General features: G+C 35.6%; 1 pseudogene; it reads left to right on the top strand.

Annotated features, from left to right (window-relative positions):
• The first annotated feature begins 213 nt into the window (after positions 1–213).
• On the top strand, positions 214–15,137 carry LOC113081235 (maltase-glucoamylase, intestinal-like; annotated as a pseudogene).
• Positions 15,138–15,400: the final 263 nt, after the last annotated feature.

The following is a 15,400-nucleotide window of genomic DNA, read 5'->3' as shown; positions in this document are numbered from 1 at the left end:
TCTGCTTTCCATTTTAAAGGGGTCATGAAATGGAAAATCAAATAAAATCGTTCTGACATCAAAATTTCCTCCTGTAATCAAGGAGGCGTTCTGTACAGCTCATGTCTGTCCACCAATCACAAGAGCCATAATGCTGTTAGGTAAAGAAAATCTATTAGGTCTGCTGTTAGGTAAATTGTTTGCTGTATTTGGTCCTCCAGGTACTACATCTGAAATCTGGAGCTGGAACTGGGGAAAAACTACACAGTCAGCTGGGAGGTCAAAATCTCTGTAAATATTGATTGTTACCCTGAAGAGGATGAAGATCAGGCCAAATGCGAAGCCCGGGGCTGCATCTGGGAGGTCAGAGAGAGACAATATTCAATATTCAGCCTGTTATTTTCAAATAGTCTGTTTACAGAAAGCGAAACATAATTATTTTATTCATTTTTGTAGCTATTAAGTAGTCCTCGGTGTTATTATGCCGAGAACCACGGCTACATCACCAGCAACAAGGTTGAGAAATCAAGTGGCATCACTGTAGATATAGACCGCAATGCCGATTCCCAAGTCAGCGTTCTCGATCTCGAGACAATCAGCAAGCTACGGGTAGATATCACATACATGAGTGGAAGGAGCCTACGTTGGAGGGTATGCTTTTCTATATTTAGGATTAAGACCAAGATAATGACAGAACAATAACAATTTAGATTTATGCATTTGGTAAGTCACTTTTATCTATCTATCTATATATATATATCTATATATTATATATATATATATATATATATATATATATATATATATATATGAAGAAAGAAATAAACATGTTTACGTGATGAGCTTAATCTAAAGAACCATAAAGAACCTTTTGTGCGCAATCTTCATTTTTTAGGAGTGTTTGGGAATCGAATCCATAACCTGGTGTTATTAACACCCTGCTCTATTGTTGAGTTTTGTTTTAGGAAGTTAGGAAAACAAATGAATACATTTAAGGTAACATGTATGCCTGTGACTGATTTTGGTCCTATTCAAATAGATCTTCGACCCATACAATGCACGCTATGAGGTCCCCATTTCACCTTGACCTGCCTGCCATGCCAGAAACAGACGAAACCAAAAGAGGAGTAACAGGGTTCAGATCCATGACAAACCATTTGGAATCCAAGTGATCAGAAAGGAAACAAATGAAATCATGTGAGTAACCTGAATTACCCTGGTAACAGTGAGACCAGAGAGGTTATTTTGGCATTAATGCGGTAGTTAATGGGTAACTACCTAGTAAGTTAGTTTATAATGTATACTATGTATTTTATCTGTTGTCATTATTTATTGTAGGTTTTTCACTATATGTAACCATCTTATACAATACATTTATATTTATGCATTTTGCATTGCATATGCATTTAGCAAGATGATTTCATCTAAAGCGACTTCAAGGTGTGTGTGTGTGTGTGGCAGAACCTAATTTTACCAAGTGAGACATGTTTCCTGGGACAACATCTTTTTTGTCCCTGGAACAACATTGTGTTTAACCAATCAGATTTGAAGAACCAGTTTATAGATTTTGTGAAGTTTACGCTTAAAATCACTGTTTGCTGCTTGTACATCAGTGTCATTCATCCATCATTCATTAAGTCATGCATTTCCTGAACTGATAATCCCATGATCAATTACATAAATTATCTACATTAAAAATAAATATATAGTTTTTATTTTAAAATGCATACGTATAAAATTATTTTAGAAGGGGATTAGCATGTCAAATTTTCCAAAGGTATTGCAACTATAAATTAATTGAGAAAAAAAAAGAAAAAGGCAACAAAGCAGTATTGTAAAGGAGCGCATGATCAGCACAGAAGTAACTCTGAATAGCAGAGCTGATGTTGCACTTTTAGGGATTTTCTGAGAGTTTTAGGTCTATAAAAGCCAAATTTGCCACCGTATGAAATCTTGAATGTTCTGTTTTGTTAAATCTCATTCTCGTACTCTCTATTTCACTAGATGGGATTCTGCCATGCCGGGGTTTACATTCTCTGATCAGTTCCTTCAGATCTCCACACGCCTTCCCTCAGACTATGTCTATGGTTTTGGTGAAAGCGAACACCCCACCTACAAGCATGACCTCAACTTCCACAAATACGGCCTGTTTGCGAAAGATCAGCCTCCAGGGGTGAGTGTCAGAACCAGTTGTGGTGTTTTACAAGCCTTCCTGCGTGCATTTCATCTGCACTTTACAGCCGGCCCTAGTGTATAGTTTAGTCACTCAATACAGTAATCAAAAGCAGTAATTGCTGTGACAGGTGACATAGTATATGGATGGGATGGATAGATAGACAGACTCATATGCAGTGACGCTCTTGCACCTCTCGGCTAACCGTCCTGTTATTGGCTGTCAGTCATTCACAGACTCCATTCATGACACAATGGCCAAAGAAAGAGAAGCAAAGAGAGAGCTTCATGCAGGAAGAGAGAGAAAGAGATGTGATTAGGTTAATTAAAACAGAGAGATGGGATTTGCAGGGTACATTCCTTTAAGCCAAGTAAAAATCTCTCATTAACACATAATTGTCTGTTTAACACTGAGAACAACTGAAGTTGCTTCACAAACTTGAGCTCTAATCTCTTTCTCCTCATCTGCCAGTATAAGCTGAACAGTTATGGAGTCCATCCTTTCTACATGGGTCTGGAGAAATCAACAAGTGCTCATGGCGTCCTCCTGCTAAACAGCAATGCTATGGGTGAGTAAAATCACACACTGAGCTAATTGTGTCTCGCTTGGACTGCACTGGACAGTCTTTCTTGTAGGCTAAGACTACGTTAAACACATCTCGAACCAGCCTAAGATGAAGATGAACCAGCCTAACATTATAATGCTGTGAAATACCACTTTGGGAAGACAATCTCAGAATGCATTGGAAAGAATCAAGAAAAACATTCCAACTTTAGAACAGAACAAAGATGTTTTTCTATTTTCTGTAAAATACAAAGCTCTTAATTCAGCTGTGTTTAATGTATTAACCACTGCAGTTAAGTTGTAGAAAAACACAGTTTTATGTGTCCTTCACATTTCTGTTTATGTAAAGGGCACTACAGTATCTCCAGGAACAATGCTTTTATTTTCTCTTTATGAGTCTAAAAATTGTCAGTCGGACACTTGCTGCATCTTTAGTATTGGAACAATTAAGTCCATCACTCGCTGGCACCAACACTGGTGTGAGTTTCCTCAGCAGGTCTTAAGGTTGTGATTAGAGCAAACGTTATTTATCAGAGGTGAGAGGCTGTCATTGAGCTCTAGTGTGAGGAATGTTTATGCTTATTGCAGGAGTTTCTTTTGAGCTGCTTACACATAATAATGGTGGTGCTGCAGTGGGGCTTTTAAAAGAGTTGTGCTCAGAGAGTCTTCTACATTCAACCGCTGTCACACACACACACACATACACACCACATTGTAATACTTCCATAAAAAACACATGTGCAGGCAGACGAGTAAATGAGCATCCAGAGAACCGCAGCAGGAGAATAGCTTCGATGTGGTTCAGTTTACCCAGAGAAGTTCAAAGTAGTGGCCTTCAGTTTGAATGCAGATGTGTTTAAAACCTCAACGCATACAAAATGACACAGAAATAGGCAGTTAAGGATAAGATCTGAAATGATTTGAAGGTTTTATTGTTGAAATTAATTTTGTAAATGTTGGGAATGTATATGTTGAAGGACTCTTCCATTTTTGAAAGGGCTAATAGTTACAGTCCAGCAAAATCACATTTGGCTGCTTGTGCGCAGACAAATACAATGAAGACACTTTTCAAAATTTAATACATCAAAGCCAAATACTTCAACTAAATCATAGTTGGAAAATGTATTTAATTTAATGCATGAAAAAAAAAAAAAAAACAGTGGAATCCACTACCTGTGCTAAACCACTAACTTGCTGTTGTTGTAAATGAAAAAAATATAATAAAAAATAAGCTAAGGTCGACACATTGAGTCATTATGTAATCCTTTTTTTTTTCATTTTGGCTTGTTTTGCTCTTAGATGTGACCTTCCAGCCTACTCCAGCTCTGACCTACCGCACCATCGGAGGTATCTTGGACTTCTACATGGTGATGGGACCCACTCCAGAAGAAGTGGTTCAGCAGTACACTGAGGTGTGTGTGTGTGTGTGTGTGTGTGTTTCCTGGCTTGATGAGGTTTAGCAGCTGGAGTCTCTCTGCCTCATTGCCCACAGTGTACTCAGTCGAAGCACACACACAAAATAACATCCAAAAACTCACATTCATAAATGAAATACATACATATTTATCTAAAGGAAGCTCGCTTGTCACATAAACAAAAGGGGCCATTTGACTTTCTTAAGCCACTTTAAAATGTATGTCCTAAAATGTATTTGCATAAAATGTTAAATATTTTTCTCCCGTTTTTTGCTTTTTTTTTTCTGACAGATGATCGGCCGCCCGGTTCTTCCAGCCTACTGGTCGCTCGGATTCCAGCTTTGCCGCTACGGCTATGCCAACGATAAAGAGATTGCAGATCTTTACAGAGACATGAAAGCAGCTAAAATACCTTACGTTAGCAATCTCATCTTGTAGTTTGTGCCTGTGTCTTTCAGTCTCCTCCTGAACACAACATTAAACACAGTCATGTAACTCTCACCAACCTTCAAAACTTGCATCAGAACTTCAGGAATATTGTTTTTTTAAATACCTCAACCAGTTATTTTTCAGTGATGTGCAACTTGAATGATGATAACACAACATTCTGTGGCTGTAGTAAGACCTGTATTAATTAACGTGGTACTTGAAGTTTATAAAAATGCCTTCGTAGTCTGTTTGGCAGCTTGTGAATGGACAAAAGTAATGAAGACAGTAATGAATTAAAGCCAATTAATTCAAAACTAGTTCTAAATAAACAGTTATAGTTCTATAAAATTCATATAAATTCAGATTTGCTGTTACAATAATGTTAATCTAATATGAGATTGTGAAAATATCCCATAGACTTTTGACTTGTGCCAGTAATTAACCACCTGGCAACCATGCAGAACACCTTAGCAACCACTCACAACATTATGCTGCTTTCCTTTACATTTACATTTAGTCATTTTGAAGATGGTTTTATCCATAGCAAAATATAATAGGGAGAATTTGCAGAATTAAATGTTTCAAACCAAAACCATTACTAAGTTGGCACTAAATTACTCTCATTTAAGTTTAATGATCATAATATCTGACTTTTGAATACTTAAAGGATGTGCAATATGCAGACATTGAGTACATGGAGAGGCAGATGGACTTTACGTTGGACCAAGTGAACTTTAAAGAACTGCCTGCTCTGGTGGACGAGATGAGGGCTGAGGGAATGCGTTTCATCTTCATCCTGGTACGAGCTATTCCTGATTACTCGGAAAAACAAAGTTGTTTCTATAAATTGGCATCAGTGTGGTCAGTTCTTATTCGGCCAGAAACATGCAGTGAAATGTATTCTGTACCAGATTTACATGCTTTTTTTGTTTGTGTGCTTTAGGACCCAGCGATTGCAGGCAATGAGACAAAAGGCTCCTACCCAGCATTTGATACCGGGATTGAAAAAGACGTTTTCATCAAATGGCCCCCTGAGCTCAGCAATGACATTGTGTGGGGAAAGGTATGACAAACACCAAGAAGAAGAGGAACATATATTGATTCCGGGTCAATCCCACATAGTTTTGTTGACTGGATATTTTTCTTTCTTCTGTGGCACAATTTGAGGTCCAAAATGCAGATCCTACACAACCTTAAAAATCCTCAGCATTCATCTAAAAAGCTCTATGGCCAGAGGCATATTAAAATGTCAGTTGTGATCGTTCCTGTTGCGTGTCTTTAATCTGGCAACCCACGTGAGTGTGGAGTCTGAGGAGAACGAGTTGGGAGAAACAACTCTTTTCAACATTTTTTATTTGGACTGCAGTTCTCATTTCAACTGTTTGCAGTCATTTTTACATACTGCACCTTTAAAGCGGGAATCTTCATCTGGAATGTGTCATTAGTTGAAGGGATTTCACAAGACTAAGAGGATGGAAAATTTGTAATACCAAAAACACTTGGAAAAAAAAACTGAACAGATTATTCACCCAACTCAACCACATTTTCATTAAAGCTTGATTTGTTTCAAACGTTTTGTTGTTTCTGTCTGTCACAGGTATGGCCTGACTATCCCAATGTCACTGTGGACAATTATTTGGACTGGGATACTCAAGTAGAGGTATCTGCCTCTCACTTCATTATCTTTTCCTATAAATCACTCTTTTTATCTCTCTTTAATCAGAGAACCGGACATATTTTCTTTTGTATCCAAGTCTATTGAGTCTGAAATTGTCAGTACAATGGGCTATGATTGCAAATGCAGTCAAGAGAGAAGAGTGTGACATCATAGGTGCTGTCAGCCAATCAGCATGTAGAAGACACACCAACAGCCAATCAGAACAGATCAGAACTGAATCAGCACATTATTATTTAAACAAATTGGCGTGTTTCACTACTGAAATATCCAATCAGCTTGTAGTAATGGTTGAAGTCTACAGCAGTTCTTATAATGGTTGTTTCATTTCAACTTTCAGCTATTCAGAGCTTTCGCTGCCTTCCCTGATTTCTTCAAGAACAGTACAGCAGAGTGGTGGGGAGAGCAGATTAAAGACTTTTACAAAAACATCATGAAGTTTGACGGACTTTGGATCGTGAGTGCTTTGTATTTTTTGATGGAATGAAAAAAGTAAAGATGCTACACAACTTGTTCAAGCTCCTGTTACATGCCATAGCTGGTCTTAAAACAACTTTAACATATATATATATATATATATATATATATATATATATATATATATATATATATATATATATATATATATAAAATGATAGCTTCATAATAATGTTGTTGGGATGTTGATTCAAGGTTAAACAAGGCCATGCCCCATTTCTGCACTCATTTGTGTACTGTTTTCTCCTTTGCATTCATTAAATGATAACGTTGTCTTTATGTTTTGCCTTCTGAAGGACATGAATGAGCCAGCCAGTTTCGTGCATGGAACCGTTGGAGAAAATTGTCTAGGGAATGATGGTTTGGAAAATCCTCCATACATGCCCTGTACGTTTGTTTGAGTGCACGATGGTCAACATTTATACCTGTATTTAACACTTTCTGTCCTAAATTAATCTGTACATGTGTGACATTTCCCAGCACTGGAGTCCAAGCTCAGAGGTCTGAACCATAAGACTTTATGCATGAACAGCGAGCAGATCCTCGCCAGTGGCACACGCGTCAAGCATTATGATGTCCACAACTTGTACGGCTGGTCTCACACGAAACCCACTTACGAGTGAGTTTTCTGTCCTCCATATTCACTATTGTTTTAGTTCTTAATTGTTCTGGAATGAGTTTTAATTTGTGTGCTTGTTTATGTGTATTTCCCAGTGCTTTGCTTAGTACCACTGGAAAGAGAGGTGTCGTAGTTACCCGTTCAACATACCCATCTAGTGGACGCTGGGCAGGACATTGGCTGGGAGACAACTACTCTGCCTGGGACCAGCTTCTGAAGTCCATTATAGGTATGTGTTTAGCGGTTCTTGGAAAGATAAGCATCGCTATAGTGCTTGGATTTAGTATACACTATTGTTCAAAAGGTGTTTGAATGATTTCTGGAGGATCATGTGACATTGAGGACTTGAGTAATGATGCTGAAAATTCAGCTTTGATCACAGGAATACATTACATTTTAAATCTATAAAAATAGAAGATCATTATTTTAAATTGTAATAATATTTCACATTTATTGTTTACATATTATTTTATTAATACAAGTCTTGGGGAACATAAGAGGCTTATTTGAAAAATATCAAAGACTTCTAACCACCCAAAACTGTTGAATGGTATTGCATATTAAATGGGAACTAAATGGAAAAGTTGTGCAGTGAGAATTTCAATGTATTGGTTTTCTGAGGCATCAAAAACATATTTAACATATATATATATATATATATATATATATATATATATATATATATATATATATATATATATATATATATATATATATATATAATGCATAAATATTGTGCACGAATCAAAGAAATAAAAAAGAGCATACCAAGTGCTGAACTGAAAACAAACAGAAACTTGAAATGCAACAGACAGATAACTTTGTCTCAGATTCTTATAGTGACTTCTTAAAACAAGCCTGTAACTAATTAGCCAGAACACCTTGGCACAACATCACAATATTTTTGTCTGTATACTTTTGCTTTTGACCCACCTCCCTCATTAAACATTGTTATTGTTGAACAATCTACTGTAAAGTTCATTGTATACCTGAATATTGGCATACATGAATCCCCCCCATCTATCTTTAGGCATGATGGAGTTCAGCATATTTGGCATCCCTTACGTAAGTGCCTCTCTCTTTCTGCTGCAGCACTTGCTATTGATTTTTTATTTGTGCTTTATTTCCTATCAAACAATGTTTTTAGTTCATTTGGGTGCATTACAGTAGCATGCAGCCATTACACTGACTCTAAAGTTTATTTATTAATGTTTTGGAGTTGGCTCTTGTGGCCCTGTTTTTTACAGAGATCTATAGTTGTGTTCTCTCTCTCTCTCTCTCTCTCTCTCTCTCTCTCTCTCTCATTCTCCCTTTTCACTCGTGTTTCAGACTGGTGCTGATATCTGTGGCTTCTTTAATGTTGCTGATTATGAGATGTGCCTTCGTTGGATGCAGCTTGGAGCTTTCTATCCGTTCTCCAGAAACCACAACACCATCAACATGCCAGTAAGAACACAGCTTTAGAGAATTTTTTAATCATGAATTTTTTAATGATTTTTGGACCGGTGTTAACCCAAACTTGACCAAATCTTATTCTAAGCCTAGGTATGAGGCTAGCTTGATCAGTCAATTGTATCTGAGCTTTTTTCCCTTTTAAAATCACGTCATTAGAATTTTTGGATCTAAAAATAGGGATTTTGAGATGAAATTCTGTAATGCTGCACATTTGGGGGTGGGGCCACTTGTAGTTTTATAATTAAAATTGCAATTTAAAAATTTGATGAAAGAAAACCCATTGACATGTAGGGCCATTGTTCAGTAAACAGTGTGAAACTGATCTTAATTGAGACTGATTTGGTGTTCAGCCAGATAATAAGTGACAGTGAGTGACAGGCATCAAAACTGAGGGTGAAACAAGATAGTCACTGTACAGACCGCCATGACAACTTCTATATGAACGCTTGTCTGTATGATGCCCTGAGAGAGTAAGAAAATGATCTCTGAATCACTGAGACAGACAGTACAGTAGTTCATCACAACGCTCCAAAACACACGGCGGCAATTGAAAAGGGCCTCCCACACAGGCTCTGACTAATATCTGGCATCCGTAGACAGGTGGGCTGTCAGGTATTCACTCTGGCACTTGTTTAAAATGTGACCTTTGCAAGTGTTTTGGGACCTGTCACAAAAATCTAATAAGCCCGGGGAGTGAGAGGGATCGATATGGCGTTAGGAAAATTCTGCAGTGAGTGGATGTGGCAGCTTTGTAGCTAACAGATAGATTTCAGGGTATAATTAAATGCTCAACAGTTATCCAGAAGCCTTCTGGGGTTCAGTCATTTAGAAACGGCTTTACTGGAATGGGTGATTAAACAAAGGACAAACAAACAAATAGAATTTAGAGTGGGAATGGCCTAAGATATATGCCCTGAATGTCTTATAGGATCCTGTAGCTCAGGTGGTGAAGAATTGGACACAAATGTCAAAAAAGAATAAATGTAATGAGTATCAAGATTCTACTGGATAAATAGAAGTTCCATGTGGATTTATATTTATTCCTATTTAAATCTATGTTGTCCTGTTGGGAGTTGATTGATTGATTTTACGTTTAAATAAAATTTTGATTCATTTAAATTAACCTAGTTTTAAATGTTTTTTGTTAAAATATTTTAGTTTAAATTTGACTGTATACATATTTAAATTAACAGAATTTTCTTTCTTTCTTCCTTTCTTTCTTTCTTTCTTTCTTTCTTTCTTTCTTTCTTGTTAATGTTTATTTACACGTGTTTGTCTAAATATTTTCACATTTTCTTTAATCATGCAATTTAACCAGATTTTTAATCAACTAAAACATTATTATTAGTATTATTTTTTTTAGATTCAGATAAGAATTTATATTACAATCCTTTTAGAATTTATTGCAAATTATGACAGAAATTGGGGTTTAAGAAATAGTGTTTGCTAACTACTCCCTATCATTTTGCTGTATTTGTCAATAAAAAATCGCGAAATTAAAAAAAAATCACAGAATTAAAAAAATAAATAAATAAAACTCTTATAAAATGATGTATTAATTCTGGTATTTAGCGCGCACTGACCGTGACAAGACAATTTTGAGTGCTTTATTAAAACAAAAGTGCAGAGCCAGCTCTTGGTAGACAGCATGTCCGGATATTTTCCACTGGTATCCGGTGTGGATGTGCCCTCCACGTGTCTCAAAGACAGTTTCAATAAGAGACTGTCCTCAGCTCGCCTTTACCCCTGCATCCCGACGTATTTATCTCTGCACTTCCCCTTGGTGCTGTAATTACCCCTCCAAGATGTTATTAGTTTTAAATGTGGCTACGCAGGCAAATGGAAGGTCATCCAGAGACAAACAGCAAAGGGACGGGGGTCGTCAAGGTGGCCTGAATTACTAAGTGATTAGAGAGAGACATGGTGGATAGTGAGTAAGAGAAAGAGAGACACTTCATTAATGTGTTTTTTTTTTTTTTTCTTGGTTGGTCATTCTGTATGGTGTGTAATTCTAAATGTTTAATAAATTCACGTCATGCATTAAAAGTATATTTTTTTTTTAAGAAATTTAGTAATATTAATAACGTGCTCTGACTAGCACTGGAAGTAGCAAATCATGGCTATATGTAGTTTTTATTAATTTTTATGAATTTCAGTGTTTCATTATATTTTTGTACATCAAGTACATAAAATAAAAATGTGTTTGTGTGTATATTTGTGTGTGTGTCTATATATATATATATATAATATATATATATATATATATATATATATATATATATATTTATTATATATATATATTTTTTTTTATTTTTTTTTATTGGAAGAAGTTTAGAAAGATCACCTTATTTGCTCCTAATATTTGACTAAGTCATTTGCCAGTGCAAATGTTCCACAGCTGCCAGAGAGAAAGAGACTGTGCTGCAGAAGCCAGCTGATAATTCTTCCACTGCTGCCAAGATTTCCAAGTTCGTCCGTCTCTCCATCACACTAAGTCACATACTAATGCAGTCAGAGGGCAGTACATTTGGAATAATTTGGCTTTTTGTCAGCGAGCAGAAGTTGGCTCTAACTGAAGGAGGGTCTAGTTCATTCAAACACTTTAACACAGAGATATAAGCTTTTCCCATTACATCAGAAGGAGTTTTCACTATGAGTGAGCGAGTGAAAAAAATACTAAAGATTTTAGAGGTCAGAAGGGCAAGACGGTAAAGCTACTGTATTCAGTGTGTTTGCTAAGCCTGCCATCACTATTATTATAATAATTATTATTATTCAATTACTATTTTATAGTTTTATTAGTTATTTTGATCAATTATTCAGATAATACTATTTTATTAAATATTGATATTAACTGTATTACATTAGTATAATGGAGATACTATTTTAGTTTTTTTTTTCTAAAAATGTTTAGTAGTTATTGTTTTTGAATATAATATTATATATACATACATACGAGAAGCAAAACTGCAAGATTTTTTGAGAACTTACTGTATGTTTATTAATGAAGGGTATTCTATTTTGAGTCACTGTCTCACACACACACACACACACACACACAGAGATTATAATTAATTATTAACCATAAGCAGACTAAATAGATTTTATTCAAGATACGTTCTCTGAAAAAACAAGCTTTAATATCCAACACAGTTTTGCATATGCAGATTGTTTTAAGGACATTTATAGAGGGTTTTTTTTTTTTTTTTTTTTTTTGCCTTAGCATATAACATACAGAAACTGTGGGAGTTCTCACTTCATAAAAGTGTTAATTCATGTAAGTATTAGCACGCACACATTAGCGGTCGGATCTGTGAACGTGTGGTACTTGAGAAATAATTATCAGATACAGTTCACCTTTACATCTGTGAGAACGTTAACTCACACCCACCGCTCTTAACAGCACTCAGTGTGAGCTCCAGGCCAGCGACGGGGCAGAGCCGCTCTCTATCTGACAGATGATTAACATTCAGCCTATACACACACACACACACACACAGGCACAGATGCTAAAAATGTGTACAGATATGTCTGGTTTCACGGGACACAGCTGTACGGATTTGGATTTTGCAAATATGAAATATAGTTCAGGCTAAAGTATTTATTCCCATGGTGTCACAATGCATAATGCAGGACATGTGATGTTCTAGATCTATCTGTTTGCAGCTGGATCATAAATGAATCAGTTATTAATAGAATACAAATAGTTCATGAAATATTGATTAACTGTGTGTTATATATATATATATATATATTATATATATATATAATATATAATATATATATAATATATATATATTTAAAATATAGATCACAATAAATATTAAAACTATTTAAACATGTACAGTACATTGCAAGGAAGGTGTACTGAGGCTTTCTTATGAATCCATTCAGGTTTTCTTCACAAGTGCTGAACGACTGTAATGCTGAATTTTTTTGTGATCTTTGACAGAGGCAGGATCCCGTAGCCTGGGGGCCGGATTTTGCTGCCATGTCTCGGGATGTGCTGAACATTCGCTATACCCTCCTGCCGTATTTGTACACATTGATGTATGAAGCCCACGTTCACGGAAACACTGTGGTCAGACCGCTGTTGCACGAGTGAGTGTTCACCAGTACTCAAGTTTATCTATAGTCACACACAAAAGAAAATCATTTTGTCATCATTTGCTCCCATTTGCAATTTCAAAACCATGAGTTTTCTAACATCTATTCAAACATTAAGCGAACATTCCATTTGATCATTTTGCAAACATTATGAGAATGTTTCTTTTGAATGTTCTTGAACATTCTACTAAAACATTTCAGAAAAATGTTCCATGAATACATTTACAAAAGTGATTTTATATACATAGAAAGCATATTAAATCCAGTAAAGTGTCTATGTGTATTTGTCACGTTTAAAATACATAAAATAATAATTGGTCATACTAACTTTTATCATACTTTTAATTATTAAAAACTATTATATTATTTTGTGTGTATGTATATAATATATATATATATATATATATATATATATATTATATATATATATATATATATAATATATATATGTATATATATATATATGACCAGATAGTTTGGTATATGAACTATTGTTACACTGAAATAGCTCTTAGTACAATACAGAACTGTAGGTCTGTCAATTGTGTAAATGTTTGATTTTTGTATTTGTTTTTTTCTCAAAGTAAACAAATAATAGTAAAAAGGACATCATTTGAATGTATGGGGGGAAAACAAAATGTAAACCTCTATACTGTGTTGGGGTGTGAAAACAAGTTTTCATCTTTGACTCATATAATGTTTTTGTGCTAACGTTTGGAAAGTATTATAAGACCAGATCACTTTAAACAAATGTTCTATTGACTTTACTGGAAGTATTTTTTTTCAGAACTTTGAAATAATTTTGCCATAACATTTAAGGAAGTTGTGTGAATGTAGCAAGGCCAGAGTTAATGATGACAGAAGTTTCCTTTTTGTGTGAAATATCCCTTTAAGACCTTCATTCATGTTCTGCTCCTCTCTTTCCTTCCAAATATATCTTCATTACACCATCTTTTCTTTCTGACACTATTTTCAGTCCATCCTTTCGTTTCAATTACATTTTCCAATTACCAATTACATTTTTTTTTTTTTTTTGGTATCACTGCTCTGTTGTCCCGTCTAAGCTTCCTCTTCCATGCTGTTTTTAGCAGCCTGATCTATTGGACAGAATGTACTATTTTGTTCAGCCTCTCAACCTTTGCATGGTTTCATTTCATGCTCTTAAACTCTCTCAATTTACCACTCCCCCCCCCCCTCTCTCTCTGTCTCTCTATCTCTCTCTCTCATGAACTGCATGAACACTGAGTGGATGATGTTCTGTACTGTAGGTTTGTCACTGATGAAAAAACATGGGACATCGACAGACAGTTCCTCTGGGGTCCCGCTCTTCTAATCACACCTGCTTTGGACCCGGTATGAACTCAAAAACACCCTGGCAATGGTCACACTACAAGCAAAGTTTATATATATATATATATATATATATATATATATATATATATATATATATATATATATATATATATATATATATATATATATATAGTGCAAAATGTTTTTTTTTTTTTCTTCTCATTTTTCTTGTTCTTTTTTTCCCTCATTGATTTTGTTCTGTGAAGGGTGTTACTGTGGTCAGGGATACGTGCCAAAGACCGCTGGTATGATTACCACACGGTAAGCAGTTTACCAACATGCAAGTAAGCATTTATTAGTAAGCATTCAAATCTTTTTAATTGGATGTCAAATAAACAACAAATCATAATTTAGCTGGGTTCCAAACAAATTCAACCTACACTGCTTTGTCCTCCGTATATTGGGTCTCTTATCTGCTTATGTGTGATTTTTGTCTTCCAGGGTAAAGCTGTTGGAGTGCAAGGACAGTTTGTGGATATGGATACACCGTTAACAAAAATTAACCTGCATGTGAGAGCAGGACACATCCTACCCTGGCAGAAACCAGAGAACAACACACACTACAGGTGAAGAGAGGCTGCGTCTTTTTTATTAAGAGCTGTTTAAGGAGCCATGTTTCTATAGTTGCATGGTACTTTTCCTTTTTCAGGAAGCCTCTTGCACCATAAACAGTCAATTTCCCACTTCTCCCAGTGCCTATAAGAGTTCACACTGTTTCTGAACACTGAATAATTAATCATATGTAAACGTGAGTTGTTCTATGTAAATGTATATATATATATATATTATTTTCTTTCTGTAGTCGTTTGAATCCTCTGGGTCTGATTGTTGCTCTTAATGATGAAGGTGTAGCATATGGATCCCTGTTCTGGGATGACGGAGAGGGAATTAGTGAGTTGTGTGTGTGTGTGTGTGTGTGTGTGTGTGTGTCTGTGTGTGTAAGGTTGTCAATCATGAGGAAATGGATGGTTTTGATTTCTCTTGATGTTTCCAGTTCCATAACGATTTATTCAACCCAGGCTCATTAGAAATATGTGGAAACATGACATTTCTGCAAAATGGTATTACTTTGTTGCACTGTTTATGATGCTTTCAAAGTGTTCAAGTGTTCAGCGAGTAGCTTTTATCCTAAACAATCAAATGCAACTGTTGCA

Source organism: Carassius auratus, unplaced genomic scaffold (assembly GCF_003368295.1).
Source record: "Carassius auratus strain Wakin unplaced genomic scaffold, ASM336829v1 scaf_tig00033501, whole genome shotgun sequence".
NCBI classification, from domain to species: domain Eukaryota; kingdom Metazoa; phylum Chordata; class Actinopteri; order Cypriniformes; family Cyprinidae; genus Carassius; species Carassius auratus.
This window is presented reverse-complemented; position numbering and strand designations above follow the sequence as displayed.